Below are 17,681 nucleotides of genomic sequence, written 5' to 3'. Positions count from 1 at the left end.
GGACCTTGGAGGTCTTCTAGTCCAGCCCCCTGCTCAAGCAGGAGAACCTATACCATCTCAGACAAGTGAATGTGCAGTCTCTTCTTAAAAATCTCAGGTGATGGAGCACCCATGATTTCTGGGGGTAAGCTGTTCCACTGGTTGATTGTCCTCACTGTCAGGAAGTTTCTCCTTAGCTCCAGGTTGCTTCTCTCTTTGATCAGTTTCCAACCATTGTTTCTCATCCTTCCCTCTGGTGCTCTGGTGAACAAAGTGACCCCCTCTTCCTTGTGGCAGCCCCTCAGATACTGGAACACTGCTATCATGTCTCTCCTACTTCTTCTTTTAGACTAGTCAAACCCAAGTCCCGCAGCTGTTCTTCATATGTTTTAGTCTCCAGGCCTTTGGTCATCTTAGGTGCTCTTCTCTGAATTTCTTCCAAACTCTCAACATCTTTTTTGTGATATGGTGACCAAAACTGGCTGCAGGATTCCAGGTGTGGTCATACTAGGGTTTTATAAAGTGGTAGTAGTATCTCACATGATCTTGATTAATTAATCAATGCTCTGAGTTCCACTCATCTTTCTTTGTGATATTATACAAATGAACTTATTCTGATCCAGCCTCAGTGCTTTTTCCATTCCTGTGGATAGCACAAACGGTCAACTGATGTTGGGTTAAGGGCTATGCATATGCCTTGTGCCAAGTCAGAGATCCCAGTGATGTAGCAACAGGAAAGAGAAGGAAAGGATAACCACCAACAAGGTGGAAGGGCTTGGTTACCATGGCAATGAGTGTACCTTTTAAAGTACTGAAAGGCCAAGATAAGTATAGATCACCGTGCCGACACTGATTTATGGCACCTATTAATCAACCAACCAACCAACCAATCATTTTGTAGTTTGCCACACAAGACTGCCACATGCAAACCAAAAGTTTCTCTGTTCTCTTTTGGCAGGTCCTGAAATGCTACTTCCGTTAAGAAAGTCCTTCACAGGAGGGAACAAAGAATCTTGTGACGAGGGCAAATATCTGTAGCTCGGGTGTAGGATGAGGGTGAAGCTTTGTTCTCCAAGCTTGTGGGTTGGTTTCCGAATGTTTTGTTACCAGGCTAGGTAACATCTTCACCAGAAGTTAAGGGATGTCTGTTTCTGTGCTCTTCTGCTTATAAAGGCTATGTGTGGTCAGTAGGTCTTGTGATGGGTCAGGTGTGAGTGTGTCAAGTGAGGGTATTCTGATGGGTCACAAGATTCATGCAACCCTCCCCAACTCATGCAACCCCCCCCAACCAGCACTTTGCCTCTCAGTGACCCTCATCTGACATGACCTCCCCACCACAAGAGCCTCACTTGACACACCCTCACCTGACCCATCACAAGACCCTCACCTGACACACCCACACCTGACCCATCACAACACCTACTAACCACACAAAGCCTTTATAAGCTGAAGAACACAGACATCCTCTAAACTCTGCTGAAAATGTTATCTAGCCTAGTAACAAAATGTTTGGAAACCAACCCCAAAGCTCAGAGAACAAAACTTTACCCACAAAGAATCTTATTGGAATCTGAAGACATATAGCAAGAGGCAAGTTAGAAGAGATGTCTGTCTTTTGATTTCCCTTAAGTTTGATTTGAATTTATCCATTGATCTCTCTCCAGTTCAGTATTTTAATTGTAAATAGCAGCTGTTGTTCATGTTGTCATATAGATCCTCACAACCTCAGCCTAAACTCTTTTTAGCTGAAAACTCCAGAGGATCTTCTGGAGCTCAAACAACAGTGTTTCACTGAACCATGGTTCCTTCTCCCCAAACCATGATTTGCAAGAATGCTAATCACTTGCCGTAGGAGATTAGACAGATGAGATTAGATAGATAATCCACTTCATGTCTATGATTCCACCTTTTAGGGTTTTAATAATTTTGCAGGGGTATGTGATTTGTATGTAGTAGTTTGCAGATTTAATCTTAATTTCAAGATAAGGGTTAATTTATAGACATAGCTGCAAAAAGAAAGTTACATAACAACTCACATTCTAATATTATGCACCATCCATCTCTCCTTTTCATCTTTACAGGAAAAAAAGTCACTTAATTCATCAGCTATTTGAATAAAGATGTAGCAAGAGAAAAACTGAATATTTCATTTTGAAATGAGGTGCCAGAAGAAGCATATTTAATTTCATCAGCACCAAGGGTCAATGAGCATATGTTGAAGTTAAACACAAATTAATTGCCTAGCTTCTTTTATATGCAACAAGTATTTTATATGAGCCAATGGTTCTTGCTCCAGGACAGTCAATATTTCTGAAAGCCTCACTATCATGCATGCTTGATTCAGTGATTTGTTCCACAGATCCAATACTCATTAAAAAAGAAAAAAACGTTGAAAGAATGTGATCTGGAAGACTTACTTCCTTTCTTTTAAGCAGATCTAATTAAGCATATCTAATTTACACCACACAATCCATCTCCCCAAGGATAGAGGTAGCTGGGGAGAGTGAAAGAACACGAGTAGGACTCAAAATAACAGAGTTGGTTACCCACTGCTTAATTGTTCTCATTGTCAGGAAATTTCTCCTTAATCCTAAATTGGTTCTCTCCTTGATTAGTTTCCATCCGTTGCTTCTTGTCCTGCCTGCCGGTGCTTTGGAGAATAGCTTGACTCCCTCTTCTTTGGAGCAGTCCCTGAGATACTGGAAGACTGTTGTCATGTCACCTCTCATCCTCCTTTTCATTCAGTCACTAAATCATGGGTGTTCAAACTTAGCCCTTTTATGATTTGTGGACTTTGGCAAATAAGTTGACGCCCTCTTCTCTGCGACAGCCCCTCAAATATGGGAATAGAGCTATCATGTCACCCCTAGTCCTTCTTTTCACTAAACTAGATTACATTATTATTAGCATTTATTACTGTTACACAATTACTCTATTGGAATTGTTTTTGTAGGCTCCATGAATTTCAGCTGAAGGTCTGAAGTGCAAAGCTTTGTGGAACGAAGATTCCCATTCTATGAACAAAAATTTCTCCAGCCATTTCTGAACCACACAGGGATGTCCTTTGAGTGAGTAGACCTGTTTCGGAACTTCAGTCCTAATATGGAACCCATAATCAGTCAATGAAGATGAAAAATGTGATCAAGCAATGCAGGTTTAAGGCACTCTTGGTGCTCTCTGAGATTGGGTGAGCACCAAAGACCTGTCATTTCAACCCTGAGCTACAAACACCCTCCTCTGTCGATAATACAGATTTAACTGATTAGTAGAACACAAGGAGGGAGGGGACTGCATATACCTCTCCAGGGAAAATGGGTCCCAGAATATGAATGCCATTACAGATTATCTGTCCCTAGTTCAAATTCTATGTCTTGCAGATGGACATGGTGATTTTTGCAGGTCTATCTCAGATCTTCAGCTCAGCTGAGCAGAAATGATTTTGGCAAAGTAGCTCCTGACACTTTATAGCAGGCATGTCAAACTCACGACGTATTGCAACTTTATCCCCATTGCTGGCAAAGGGGAGGGAGCGGTTTCGTCATGATGCATCTGGCCCGCAGGCGGCAGTTTGACATGCATGTTTCACAGCATTACAATGTATTAGGTTTTGTAGACAGAGGTAGACCTTGATTTATGACCACAGTGGGTCCCAGAATACCCATTGCATAGCAAGGTGCTTGTTAAGTGAGTCAGGTCCAATTTTGTGACTTTTTGTGCTATGGTTGTTAAGTGTATTACATAGTCACTAAACAAATCTGGCTTCCCCCATTGACTTTGCCTGTCAGAAGCCATCTGGGAAGGTTGCAAATGCTGATCAAATGACTTTGGCATGCTGTAACACTCATATTTATGTGCAACTGGAATTTTGATCACATTTCAAAGAAACACATCATAAAGGATAGGATAGAGACTGCAATGCAATGTGATGCAATGCAGTGCAGTGCAGTGCAGTGCAGTGCAATGCAATGCAATGCAATGCAATGCAATAGAATAGAATAGAATAGAATAGAATAGAATAGAATAGAATAGAATAGAATAGAATAGAATAGAATAGAATAGAATAGAATAGAATAGAATAGAATAGAATAGAATAGAATAGAATAGAATAGAATAGAATAGAATAGCAGAGTTGGAAGGGTCCTTGGAGGTCTTTTAGTCCTGCTCACTGCTCAGGCAGGAAACACTATACCATTTCAGACAAATGATTATCCAATCTCTTCTTTAAAACTTCCAGTTTTAGAGCATTCACAGCTTCTTGAGGCAGGTTGTTCCACTGATTAATTGTTCTAACTTTCAGGAAATTTCTCCTTAGTTCCAGGTTGCTTCTCTCCTTGATTAGTTTCCATCCATTGCTTCTTGTCCTGCCTTCAGGTGCTTTGGTGAATAGCTTGACTCCCTCTTCTTTGGGACAGACCCTGAGATACTAGAATACTGCTGTCATGTCACCCCCTCGTCCTCCTTTTCATTCAGTCACTAAATCAGGGGTGTTCAAACTTAGCCTTTTTATGACTTGTGGACTTCAACTCCCAGAATTCCTCAGCCAGGCACACTGGCTGAGGAATTCTGGGAGTTGAAGTCCACAAGTCATAAAAGGGCCAAGGTTGAAGACCCCTGCATTAAATGAATGGCTGTGAGTCAAAGACTACCTGTAATTACCAATACATAGAATTTTCCCATTTTTATCCAAACACAGACTCTGGGATATTGAAATTGAATAAGCCTTATAAACCCTGAAACCCTTAGGAAAAGCAGTGTGTCATTTTACACAATTTTACAGCTGACAAGCTATTACAACCTTTCCCATCCACCCATGATGAATAGCTTAACATTGTCTGGGGTCTGCACACACATATACTCTGAGAAACAATTAATCTACCATGTAGAGTTTGAATGATGAGGCTATAATTGAGATAATGTTACTGCCAAATAATCAATATTAAACACAGTGGAGAAAGGTCAAATGTCAACAGAAAGAAAGAGACTCTCTGATACACCAGTGAAAACCATTTTCACCCAGAAGACGTAAAAATCTCTTTACTAGGCTGAATGGAGACAACACACTCGATTGAAACAAACATTTTTGTCACTCTATTATCCGTAATTCAGAATTCACTTGACACGCCACAGCCTGGAAAATGATCGCGAAGTACTTTCCTGGACTATCATTTTAGCTCTTCTAGAAACTCAACAAAGACTCAAGAAGAGATTGGATCTTCTTCCTTTGCCTAATGTCAAAGTGCAGGAAAAAAAATCTCTGGAAAAAGAAGAAGACCTTGAAATCTCTCCAGCCCTTCAACCCCATCCAAGGTGACTAAAAGGCTCTACAGATTTATAAGTGTCCCTTCTCATTGTGAGATACTCATTTGCATGCACTGCTTTCTCTGTGTTTTTAATCATTTTTTTCTTCAGTTTGAGGGAGAAGGAACGGCTTTCATATTATTTTCTCCTAAAGGAGAAGGACATAGAATAACAGGATTGAAAGGGTCCTTGGAGGTCTTCTAGTCCAATCCCCTGCTCAAGCAGGTGACTTTATACCATTTTGGACAAATGTTTGTCCTCTCACTTCTTGAAAATTTCCAGTTATGGAGCACCCACCATTTCTGGAGGCAAGCCATTCCACTAGTTAATTGTTCTCACTGTCAGGGAATAGCTCCTTAGTTCTAAAGTTGGATCTCTCTTTAATGATCTTCCCCCTATTCCAGGTCAACCCCCCCTTCTCTGTCAGAACCCCTCAAGTAGACTGCTATCATGTCACCCCTGGTTCTCTTCTTTGTTAGAATAGATGTATCTATTCTATTTATAAGGTGGATGCATGCAAGTATCCTATCCTTCATGGGTCAATTGTTTCTCCAGGTTTGGATACTTCAAGCAAACAACAGTAAATATGTATAAAATATATTAAAGGGAGAATTAAAGGGAGACTGATATGATCATTTCAAACTTATTTGTTTTCATCAGTCAGCCATACCCTTCTGAGATTCGAACCTGGGCCAATTGCACCTTAGGCAATTGTTCTAACCTTTAGGCCACTGGCTCTTTCTCGCTTTGTTAGCTGAGAAGCAAGGGAGATATATGTTAAGTGTTTGTTAAGTATTTAGAGTACCTTGCTAGGCCCCAAACTGGCTGACTGATGAGAACAAATAAGTTTGAAATGATCATATCAGTCTCCCTTTAATTCTTTGTTAGCAATCCAATGTCACTGCTGTGACTACTGCCTGTGGATGGCCTTGGGTTAGGATGAAACAGGAAATAAGATTTGTCCCATGTTTGGGTGCCTAGCAAGTTACTCTGAATACTTAACAAACACTTAACACATACATACACACACACACACACACACACACACAAACACAAACATATATATGTTTTCTGAGGTTTTTGCGGGTGTTTGTATGTGGATCTTTGGTTATTCGGGTTTTTCCCCACGTAGAATTGAAGGTGTAAAAGCAACGTTTCGACGAAATCCCATCCACCATCATCAGGCTGGTGGCTTCTGCTTCCTTCTTCTGGGAGAAGCATGTGGTAGGGACTGTTTGTTCCTCTTTTTTAAACTGCCAGAGGGGGTGTGTTCTGTGGGTGGAGGTGTGCTCTGATTGGGTGGGGGATTAGGTGTGTTCTGATTCTCCCAGAAGAAGGAAGCAGAAGCCACCAGCCTGATGATGATGGATGGGATTTCGTCGAAACGTTGCTTTTACACCTTCAATTCTACGTGGGAAAAAACCCGAATAACCAAAGATCCTTATATATATATATATATATATATATATATATATATATATATATATATATATATATATATATATATATATATATATATATATATATATATATATATATATATATATATATATATATATATATATATATATATATATATATATATATATATATATATATATATGACACGGTGGAACGTACAAACTTGTATGTATCATTACTATTATCTTATTTTGAATCTTGTTGACTGCATGTAAATAGTTAAGTATTTGAATTTCCAGGAAAGTGTAGTGTTCAGCTTTGTACTTAAGAGATTGTTCCTAGATCTGTTTACTCAGAGACTCATTAAAGTGTACAATTTGACTTTTGCTTGAAACTATGTTCCTTTCACAATTTATTAAATCATTATTTAGAGAACCATTGTATTCCTGTTTATTTTGCTCTGTTACATTTTGTTACAGCTTATTTAGCTCTTGTAGTAAAAACTACTTAAAGTCTATGCTGGAACTGGTCTAAAACAGCTATGTTCCTTGTAATTAGACCAAGTAGCAAAAGAGACAACTAAAGCAATTGGTTATTTGTCTGCAGAAGTGTCAGGACTGAATAAATGGTTTTATAGAACATGCTAGTGTTACTTCAGATCCTGGCAACAGTAATCGAGACAAAATGTTGTTCCCATATACCAGAAAACCAAGAAGAAATTTATACTGTGGCTGAAAAAAATCCAGCAAGCTGCTGCAAAATTCTGTGAAGTGGACTTTTGGAGTTCATGGAGAATATGGTCCTGGCTGGTGTAACTTTGCACTGAATACTATACGGGAACTAGTTCTTTTAGATGTTATCCTTATTATAGCTTGCCTTATGTTTCTTGCAAAAAGAAGGGAAAAACATTGCAGTTCTGTTTTAACTATGCAACAACTGGATTAAGGACATGGCTGACAATGCAAAGCACAAATAAGAATGTAAAACAGTTGTCAGAGCATGCACAGTCTTATTGCACTGAAATAACCTAGGAGTAAACAGAGTAAATAGTGGTCTATATTAAATGGTGGTGTATCTTACACTATCTACAATATTATACACCAGGAGCAATGCTAATACATGCAGTCTCCAACACACAGCAGTTACAGCATGTTGTGATTCTGTGCCAGCCTGTGATCCCAGCAGTTGAGTCCGGGGAACCAGAGGAGGAGGAGGAGGGCCCTGGGGAGCCATCAGAGTTGGAGGAAGGCTCTGATGAGTTACCAGACTTACAAAGTGAGGAAGAACCTGGCCCCTCCACTCGTGGTCAAGCTGAAAGACAGCTGTGCTGGGAGGCAGAGTCAAACTTGGAGGAAGCACAGCTGGAAGACCTCAGAGATGGACGTAAACATAGACAGGTCACACGAGTAAATCAGAGGGAGGCAATGGGGTGACTCCAGGGGAGAAGGAGAAAGCAGTGAGAAGCCACACCTTGGGGGCTGCGTAACAAAAAGGGAATGTGTGGGCAGGGCTGGTTGCTGGAGGCAACCGTTTGGAAAGAACTTCTGTGTCAAGAGATGATGGTCTATTTATGTTACCAGTGAGTTATTTCCTGTTGGCTCATGCTCTGTTTTGTTTATGGACAAGGTCTATAACTTCAATAAAAGGGGTTTGTTTATCCAGTCTACTGCTAAATTTGCCTTGTGAAGTAACAAGGACATAGTAGACTGGGACAGAACACAGCAAGAAAATGAAAGAGAGTGCACACATCTGTGGAACCTTCCCTTTTATACAAAGCTCTTAAAGAGACACAGACTCAGCTGGCTCTTAAAGGGACATAGACCCTGCTGAGTCATTCCCAACATTACATCATACATTACATCAGCTGGTTAGCTGCTAGATCATTATGTTAACAATGGTAATTAAAATTATTTTTTGCATAAAGAAAAGGAAAAAAAAATATGGAAATTATAGATTTCTATGTCTTTACTCTGTTATATTTTCTTACATTTTATTCACTCTCTTGTCATTTTAAAAAGAAAAAGCTTCTTCTCATTTTCTCTTGTTTTACTCATAGCCATAGAGATAGTCCTTGACTTATGACCAGTCATTCTTAGTGATTGTTGGATGTTACAACAAACCTTAATTGAAGCAGACAAGCATGGAAGATACGTACTGATAGACTTGTTGCTAGAAGGCAAAAAGACGCTTTTAGTTGGACTGTATGCCCCTAATCAACAACAACAACAGGCTGACTTTTTTAGTTTACTTCATACAAAGGTTACCCAGTTGGATTATAAATCTTTTATTTTTATGGGGGACTGGAATGGTGTTTTGGATGTACAGATGGATAAGGCTGGAGCTTTTAAGCGCATTCCAAGTCATGCTAGACTGCCTAAATCTTTTTTTGAAATGAAGGATGACTTGGAACTGCGAGATATTTGGCGTGAGAGACACTTGCAGGAAAAGGATTATACTTTTTATTCTGATAGACATCAATCTTTTTCGAGGATTGATTTTATTTTGGTGACTAATGACTTTTTTTTGAGGACTAAAAAGGTGAAGATTTGTGCAAGAACTATCTCTGATCATAGTCCAGTTTGGTTAGAGATTGATAAGGAGAAAAGAGACAGGCGCTCGTGGCGCGTAAATGAGAATTTGTTTAGAAATCAGAGAAATGTGGAAGAATGCAAACAGCGGATGAAGGATTTTTTTGAAACTAATATGAACAAAGGTACCTCTATGGATATGGTGTGGGATGCTAGCAAGGCCTACATGAGAGGGGTGTTGATATATATGAATAATAAACATAGACGTGCTGTGGAAGTTAGGAGGAAAGAACTGGAGAATGAAATAAAGGAAAAAGAAAAGGCTTTGATTTTGAACTCAGAGGATGTCAAGACTAAGGAGGCTATTAAATTGTTAAGAGGACAATTTGATAAATTAATGGCTGACCAAGTGGCAACCAATCTGCGGTTTGCCAGGCATAATACTTTTTGCAACGCTAATAAACCAGGTAGATGGTTAGCTTATAGATTGAGGAAAAAACAAAGGACTTCTAATATAGACAAGATTGAGCATAAAGGAAGGGTTGTGTTTCAACAGGACCTTATCAAGGACGCTTTTGTGGATTTTTATTCTAAATTATATGCTAAGGAGAAAATTAATGAAAAAGACATTGATATATATTTGGAGAATGCTAGCATCCCGGTTCTTACGCAAGTACAAAAAGAAGGGATTAATCAATTGATTACAGAAGAAGAAATTTTTACAGCAATTAAGGAATTGAAGGTGGATAAAGCACCAGGTACGGATGGTTTGACTGCGGCCTATTATAAAAATCTACAAATAGAGATGATAAAACCGTTAAAGGAACTGTTCCAGACAATCCAGAGGGGGGGAAAGGTGCCACCATCTTGGAGAACAGCTTTTATTTCCTTGATTCCGAAGGAAGACCAAGATGCTACTCAAGTTAAAAATTACAGACCGATATCGCTTTTAAATACAGATTACAAGATATTTGCTAAGGTTTTGGCTAATAGACTGATGAGGGTTCTGCAACAGGTGATTCATGGGGACCAAACGGGGTTTATTAGTGGTAGGCAAATGAAAAATAATGTGAGGCATATAGTTGATGTGTTAGAGTTTTTGGAAAGGAACAACCAGATCTCTGCGGCGCTAATTTTCTTAGATGCTGAAAAAGCTTTTGATCAATTGAATTGGCAATTTTTGTTGAAAGTTTTAGACAAAATGGATTTTGGGGAAAATTTTTTGCAACCGATTAGGGCATTATATCAAAAACAAACTGCCCGAATTATAGTTAATAATAGCTTGACAGAAGCATGTAATATTGAGAAGGGCACAAGGCAAGGGTGTCCGTTATCGCCCTTGTTATTTGTGTTAACATTAGAGATATTATTGGTTAAAATACGGAATTTGGAAAAAATTAAGGGGATACAAATTAGAGATCAGGATTATAGATTGAGAGCATTCGCAGATGATCTGGTTGTTACAGTGACCCAGCCAGAGAACTCTGTTGTGGACCTGATGGAGATAATAACACAATATGGGAAGGTTTCTGGATTTAAAGTTAATACACAGAAAACCAAAATTTTGGTCAGAAATATGACAGTTTTGCAAAAGGCTCTTTTAGAAGGACTAACTGGATTTGAGATTGTTAAAAGGGTTAAATATTTGGGGGTGTTTTTGTCGCCCTCTAATACAAAGTTATATAAAAATAATTACGAAAAATTATGGGGGGAAATTCAAAAGGAATTGGAGAATTGGGGAAAATTGCAATTGTCTTTGTTGGGACGGATTGCAGCAGTGAAAATGAATGTCCTGCCTAAATTTTTATTTCTATTTCAAATGATACCGATTCTTAAGAAAGATTCTAATTTGGAGGAATGGCAGCGAGGTATCAATAAATTTGTGTGGGCAGGGAAAAAGCCACGAGTTAAACTTAAGATTATGCAGGATACTCGTGAGAGAGGTGGGCTTAAAATGCCCAATCTTAAACTATATTATGAAGCTGCTGCATTAGTAGGAATAAGTGATTGGATTAATTTGACACAAGAGAGATTATTAAATCTTGAGGGCCATGATTTGTTGTTTGGCTGGCATGCATATTTGTTGTATGACAAGAAGGTAGATAATGTGTTTAGAGTGCATATTTTAAGACAGGCATTGCTGAGAGTTTGGAAGAAGTACAGACATAAGTTAGATTGCAAGATACCACTGTGGGCAATTCCAAAACACGCAATAGAAAATATACATGCTGGTTTCAAACATGATGTGACTACGTACAAGGAGATCCTAAGTTTGGATAGAAATGTCTGGTGTTTGAAATCATATAGCCTCTTGCGAGAAGGGAAGGTTGTTCAAAACTGGTTTCAATATACTCAGTTACGGGCCAGGTGGAAAGAAGATCAGAAAAATGGTTTTACAATGACTGATGAAAATTTGATAAAGCAAATTAGAAACCAGGGACCAGCACATATTAAACGGATATATCTTGCGTTGATAGAGATTGATTCAGAAACAGAACTTGTTAAGGATTGTATGATAAAATGGGCCCAAAACATCCAGGAAGTTATTACAATGGACACGTGGGAAAAGATTTGGGTGAGGAACGTAAAATTTACACAAGCTCAAAATCTAAGAGAGAATTTTTACAAAATGTTTTATAGATGGCATTTAGATCCTAAAAAGCTCGCAAGTATGTATCCGAATTATCAGCCTAAATGTTGGAGGTGCGGTGATGAAGATGCAACATATTTTCATATATGGTGGACATGTAAAAAGGTTAAGGCCTTTTGGATAAAAGTTTGGTGGAACATGCAGAAGATTTTTAAACAGAGGATAAAGTTTTGTCCGCAACTTTTTTTGTTGGGAATAATTACAGATGCTACAGTTGTGGACACTAAGTTGATGTTGAATTTAATTACGGCAGCAAGACTCTTGATAGGTCAGTATTGGAAGAAAGAGGAATTGCCGTCTATAGAAGAGTGGACTTTAAAGGTTTCCGACCTGGCAGAGATGGCGAAGATTTCGGCCTATTTGAAAGATCACTCGCAAGAACGCTATATTATGGAATGGAGAAAATGGATTGAGTTTATCCAGAATAAGTATAGGGTTAAGAAGTTTTATGTAGCATTTGAATAAGTCTTCTTTCTTTTTTCTTCTTTTTTTCTTTTAGTTTTTTTATATATATATTTAATATCACTAAGCTTTGTTTTATCCTATATAAGCTAGAGAGTGATGGATTTTAGAGTTTATAGTTGTTATTATATGATTGTTTATGATTGGTTTTTTTTATATATACCTTGTATTTAGCTCTGGGAAGTCGGGGGGGGGAGGGGGGAGGGGGGAGAGGTAGCGGGGGAGGGTGAGGGGAGGGGGAGGGGGGGGGTTAAAGAAAAATTGCATGTTAAAACTTTTCAATTAAAAAAAAAACAAACCTCCCAAGGGCTACTTATGACCCAGATTCCAAGTTCTGATGGCTGCCTCCCCTAGTGGTCACATGGTTGCATTTTGGGTGCTTGGCAACAGGCCCAATTTTATGACCATTTGTAGTATCCCCCAGTCACATGACCATGTACATCATTTTTTTTCCTGGAAACTGGCATTTATTTCTGGTTCCTGGTAAAAAACACACATTATGGACAATGGGTTCAGTTAATGACCATGATGTTTGCTTAACAACTGCCATAAGAAAAGCCATAAAATCAGGAGCGGTCACATAGTGAGCCACTTAATGGGCATAATTCTGGACTCAGTTATGGCCATAAGTTGAGGACTACTTGCATTGAGCTTTGGACCATCATTTTTCCCCCTTCTTGTTCCTCTACTTTTGAATTTCTCTGATTTTCCATTATTATTTTTTAAATTAGGGGTCCCTGGTGTTCTCTGAGCTTAGTTGTTTTCTTGCAGATGTTTCATTACCCAAACTAGCTAACATCACCAGTGCTCAGTTACATCATCATTAGGATTGATGAAGTTACCTAGTTTGGGTAATTAAACGTCTGCAAGAAAACAACCCAGCTCAGAGAGCACCAAGGATCCTCCATTGTCTTCTTTATTCTTAAATATTCTTCTTTATTGGTATTATTCTAATATATTCTCATCTCTTCAAGATCTTCCCCCAACCATCTTTCTTCAAGATGGAGCTCAGCTACGACTGACTTTTAGTTGACTAAAAACACACATTGTTAGAAATTCTTCTGTTTACACATCTCAAGATGTTTGTTGTGTTCCTATAATAAAATAAATACCATAAATTGCATCTACCACTGTACTTAATGGATGATAATAGCTTGGCCTCCTGGCTACTGAACTCATCAGGATGTTCCCTCTGCCATTATTTCTATGGTTTCCGCTCTTTTGCTTGGATTGTCCTATTGACCTTAAACATACCAATGTACAAACAAGCATTGAAAGACTTTTCAGAGAAGGAAAAGGAGGCCGTAAGAAGGTAATGTGGATGGTAATTGTGTTTTACTTTTCCAAGTCTAGTTTAATGAAGAGAAGGACAAAGGGTGACATGATATCAGTGTTCCAATATCTCAGGGGCTGCTACATAGAAAGGGGAGTCAAGTTATTCTTCAAAGCACCTGAAGGCAAAAAAAGAAGCATCAGATGGAAACTAATCAAGGAGAGAAGCAACCTAGAAGTAAGGAGGAATTTCCTGACAATGAGAACAATCAACCAGTGGAACGACTTGCCTTCAGAATTTGTGGGTGCTCTATCACTGAAGGCTTTTAATAAGAGATTGGACAACCATTTGTCCAGAATGGTACAGGGTTTCCTGCGTGAACAAGGGTTTGGAATAGAAGACCTCCAAAATCCCTTCCAACTCTTTTTAATAATAATATTATTATTATTGATTGTAGCACAGTCAGCCAGATGTTCAGACTGGATATGGCATTTTTGTCTACCTATTGAGTACTTACCAAGGACCTGGGATAGGCAGATGTGGATGTTTGATGGTATTACATATATCGCCGCAGGATGGAAGTAGTTCCTAGTAAGGCTGCCTCTTGCAATTGACTAATGACGAATTTGTCAATGCCAATGGTGTTCAAGTGATGCTCCAGTTGTTGTTGTTGTTATTGTTGTTGTTGTTGTTGTTGTTGTTGTTATTATTATTATTATTATTATTATTATTATTATTATTATTATTATTATCATCATCATAGAATTTTAAAAGTCAGGTCCCATCACCAGCTGACCATGGCTGTTCCCAAATAGCCAAAGACAATGGACTAGAGGTAGTCTCCAACTTACGGACACAACTGAGCCCAAAATTTCTGTGGCTAAGCTAGACAGTTGTTCAGTGACTTTTACCCCCTTTTATGGCCTTTCTTGCAACAATTGTTAAGTGAATCACTGCAGTTGTTAAATTAGGAATGCAGTTGAGGTGAACCTGGCTTCTCCATTAACTTTGCTTGTCAGAGAGTCGCAAAAGGGGATCACATACAGTAACCCTGGGATGCTACAACCGTCATAAAGACGAGTCAGTTGCCAAGCATCTGAATTTTGATCACGTGACCATGGGGAGGCGGCAATGGTCGTAAGTGTGAAAAATGGTCAAAAGTGGTGTTATAACTTTGAACGGTCACTACTGTAAGTTAAGGACTACCGGTACCACTAGACCTTTATGAAATCCCAAGACTGTAGTTTAGATCAAGAAATTGAAAAAAAATAATCTCAGAAAAAAGCAAATCTCATCTCCATACTCTTGCCAAGAAATGAACTTAGCCAGATGGCTCCCAAGAGCTTTTCTGGAGGAAACCTTGGTTTTACTAAATGAAAGATAGTGGAGACCAGAGCAAGTGATAATCTCACCTTGTACTGGACATCTGGACATCCCAACAACCTACGATGATCAAAGACCTGGAGACCAAAACATACGAAGAACGACTGCAGGACTTGGGTTTGGCTAGTCTAAAGAAAAGAAGAAATAGGGGAGACATGATAGCAGTGTTCCAGTATTTGAGGGGCTGCCACAAGGCAGAGCGGGGCAGGTTATTCATCAGAGCACCAGAGGGAAGGATGAGAAATAATGGTTGGAAGCTGATCAAAGAGAGAAGCAACCTGGAATTACGGAGAAACTTCCTGACAGTGAGGACAATCAACCAGTGGAACCGCTTACCTCCAGAAATCATGGGTGCTCCATCACTGGAGGTTTTTAAAGAAGAGACTAGACATTCACCTGTCTGAGATGGCATAGGTTCTCCTGCTTGATTAAGGGGCTGGACTAAAAGACCTCCAAGGTCCCTTCCAGCTCTATTCTATTCTACTAGCACAAGGTGGATTATTAACTATCTTAAATCCTACTTTAAATGCTCTGCTGTCAAATTATATGGAAGTTACCATGTATTCAAAATTCTCTTCTTGGAGAAATTTGTTAAGTTCCCATCAAGACAAGGATGAACGCAGCTAGATACTTTGTACTGAAAAAAAAAGAGAGAGAAAATTATTTGTAGCTCTGGGTTGAACTGTGGGTTTCTTGTGCTCTCTGAGCTTGGTTGTTTTCTTGCAGAAGCTTCATTATCCAACTAGCAAACATCATCAGTGCTACAAGGAAGCGGGGTGGGTGGGGGTGGCTTGCTCTATGTTTGTGTACAAGTGACTTGCCCTGACTGTGTTGGTAGGAGTATTCTCAAAGATTCCTTGATGAGGTTGTGTTATATTGTTAGCTTGTTTGTCTGACTTAGTTGGTAGTTCCTTGTAACTCTCTTTACTGCATTCCAGAACATAGGAGTCCAAAAGGAACTGAAAAAGTGGGAAAGATCCTTCAGAATGTAAACCTTTTACACACTCTTGTAAGTACCTTGTTCTCAAAAAAAAGACTTTGATTTCCATTATCATAAAGTCATCAGTGCTTCTGACTGGACACATTCCTGTTGCTCCAGGGTTGTGCTGGGGGAGGGGAGGACACTTGATCAGGAGGGAGAGTTTTAGAGCAAAGCCCCCCTCTCCCCAGTGTCTATGCATAAGGTATAAAGGTGTGTGCGAATAACCTTGGGAGATGAGGAAAAACGAAGACCAGGGTAACAGTATGATAAGCAGGAATTGAGCCTGCAGAAGGATTGGCGGTACAGCAATATAGCAATAGGATGTAGACTCATATACCATCCCATAGTACTTTCATAACACTTTCTGACAGAGAAAACAATCAACCAGTAGAACAGCTTGCCTTCAGAGGTTCTGGGTGCTTCATCACTGGAGGCTTTCAAGAAGAAACTGGACAGCCACATGTCTGAAATGATATAGGGCTTCTTTCTTGAGCAGAGGGTTAGACTAGATGATCTGCAAGGTCCCTTCCAACTCTGTCATTCTATTCACAAAGGCAACATATTGCCTCCAAAAATCCAGGCCCTCATTTTACTGACCTCGGAAGGATGGATGGCTTACTCAGTCTTGAGCCTGTCAGGATCGAAAGCCTGACAGTCAGCAGCAACTTTAAGATTTAAGCTGGCTGAGGAATTCTGGGAGTTGAAATCCATCAGTCTTAACATTGTCGAGGTTGCACACTCTTGATTTAGAGTACAACACTTGTAAGCCCAGCAGATCCAGGTTTCTGGAGAGCTTCAGGTTGGGAGCTGTGAGTTAGTCTAGAAATTCAAATTTTGGTACCAAAAATACACTGCAACTAATGATATGGCTCCAGTTTTGATACCATGGCAACTGAAGGTTTCAGATGACCTACAGACTCTTTTTTTAGAAGAATTATTTTTGCTGTAGTAATGTATTTAATGAAGTCTCTAGTTAGAAGGTTAACTGGGTTACATATTTTAGATTTAAATATGAACAGACAGCTAAATCAGAAATCAGAAACTTGTAAATATTTGAATGTCTTTAAATAAAACTTTGGAAGACAACTGATGAATTTCTCTTTCCTATTCTAAATGTGAACAATTCTCATAGACAGATTCCTCATGAAAGGAAGGGAAGGGGAAGGGGAAGAGAAGAGAAAGATGGGAAGGAAAGGAAGGAGAAAGAAAGGGGAGGGAGGGAGGGAGGGAGGGAGGGAGAAAAGAAAGAGAAAGAAAGAAAGAAAGAAAGAAAGAAAGAAAGAAAGAAAGAAAGAAAGAAAGAAAGAAAGAAAGAAAGAAAGAAAGAAAGAAAGAAAGAGGCCTGACTGCAAAGTGCAGGCCTGAATGCAGCTGCAGAACTTTGGCCCCAGAAGAAGTGGACTGGCTGGGTGGGGCTGTTGGTGCTGGAGGTGAGGTAAGGCCTGCCCCAAAAATAAGACCAAGTGCCTCTTAAGAAAGAAAGAAAGAAAGAAAAAAAGAAAGAAAGAAAGAAAGAAAGAAAGAAAGAAAGAAAGAAAGAAAGAAAGAAAGAAAGAAAGAAAGAAAGAAAGAAAGAAAGAAAGAAAGCAGTATACAAGTAGCCTTCCAAATTTCCATCAGATCTATTGGTAATAAAATACGATGAAAGGGTTGTTGTTTTTTTGTAAAGAAATGAAAAATTATCTCAAGAGTGTAGCTTTTCTTTGGATCCTTAAACACAAGCTC

This window comes from Vipera berus, assembly GCF_964194415.1.
Source record: "Vipera berus genome assembly, chromosome: 3".
Classification (NCBI taxonomy): Eukaryota; Metazoa; Chordata; class Lepidosauria; order Squamata; family Viperidae; genus Vipera; species Vipera berus.
Note: the sequence above shows the minus strand (reverse complement) of the source record.